General features: G+C 33.9%; 1 protein-coding gene across 1 annotated transcript in view; it reads left to right on the plus strand.

The window, feature by feature from the left end:
- LOC106326451 (ACT domain-containing protein ACR12-like) overlaps positions 1-1088 on the plus strand; it is a 2799-nt gene extending 1711 nt beyond the window's left edge. Inside the window, exon 5 of the mRNA XM_013764427.1 lies at positions 940-1088. The gene's annotated coding sequence lies outside the window, so the exon portion shown is untranslated. The remainder of the gene's footprint in view (positions 1-939) is intronic.
- The last annotated feature ends 305 nt before the right edge of the window (positions 1089-1393 follow it).

Raw genomic sequence — 1393 nt, forward strand, 5'->3', positions numbered from 1 at the left:
AAATGAACAACTCCGTTGTTTTTAATAAATATATTAGAGCAGGATGTTGTTTCTACCAAACCTGTATAATGCACAATGGACCAAAATTAGAAGCGGTACGACTGCATTATTATGGCCACCCCCATGGATCGTAATTTTCCATAACTTGCAAGCTTTCAATTAGAAACATAAGTAATTACGTTAGCAAATTATTATTCATACAAAATTTAGTTAACAAAAAAAAATAAAAACACAAAATATTTAAAATCATCTTGAACTCACAAAATTTAGTTAACAAAAAAAATAAAAACACAAAATATTTAAAATCATCTTGAACTCGCTTTATCACTCGCAACAAGATTTTACTTTGACAGCTCAATCAAATACGTCAAGCACTTCAAACGACGGATAAAAAACATCAAGAAAATAAAAGCTAGAGAGGAAAAGAAAAACTTCAACCTCTTTATTCGTTTTACAAATTGTTTTTTGTTTTTTTATCTTTATAAAAACAATTTCGTTCATTTACAAATTTTATCTCTATTTTCAAAATACATAGCCTAGATAAACTTATTTACCAAAGGAAAAATTCATAAAAATTTACCCCTTTTAAAAATAATATCAAGTAAAAATATCAACGTTGATCAGCTTGATAGATTTTTTTTGAGACAAATTAATGTTTTCTAAAATGTTAAAAAAACTATAAAGCGTTTTGGAGAATTTGGGGAGTATTGTTAGATGGTTCTACTAAAACCATATAAATGATGCAAATATTTTTAAATTCAAAAATCAGATACGGTTTTACTAAACTAATAAAATGGAATTCAATTATATTGTAGTATAATTACATATAGACTATAAAATTGAGAATTGAATTATAGATGAGATGAAACTGGTCTCCACAAAAAGGATCTATTTAATATTCCCCAACAGCTCTGATCTCTCCTCCCCGTTTTGTATCAGGTGCATTAATGTTTTAGATTTATTGGGCACATGAAGCTCATCGTTGGGCATCATCTCCAGCAACGTGCAGTCCTTGACATGATTGATATCTTGCATATTTCCATTGTCTTATCCATTCACCCATGTGTATTTTGATCATATAGACTAGGATTTAGCCACATTTAGGTTGCATTTTGCATACATGAGTCTTTATCAGGTGTTGGAGTACCACATGGAGTTCTTGGAGGCATTTGGGTGCATTTTGAGCTCAAAAGAAGTGTTCTAGGTGATCATTGGACGAGCAGAGCATGGGAGCGACATCACGGAGCGACGCCATGAGGTCGCTCCAAACTACCTCTCAGAGCGACCTCGCTAGAGCGACCCCGAGAAGTCGCTCGCCATCTCATCCCGGTGGAAGCCGAAAACTGACCCGGAGCGACCTATCAGAGCGACCACTCCAGGTCGCTTCCGAAGC

The sequence above is a fragment of the Brassica oleracea genome, chromosome C2, assembly GCF_000695525.1.
Source record: "Brassica oleracea var. oleracea cultivar TO1000 chromosome C2, BOL, whole genome shotgun sequence".
Taxonomy (NCBI): Eukaryota; Viridiplantae; Streptophyta; class Magnoliopsida; order Brassicales; family Brassicaceae; genus Brassica; species Brassica oleracea.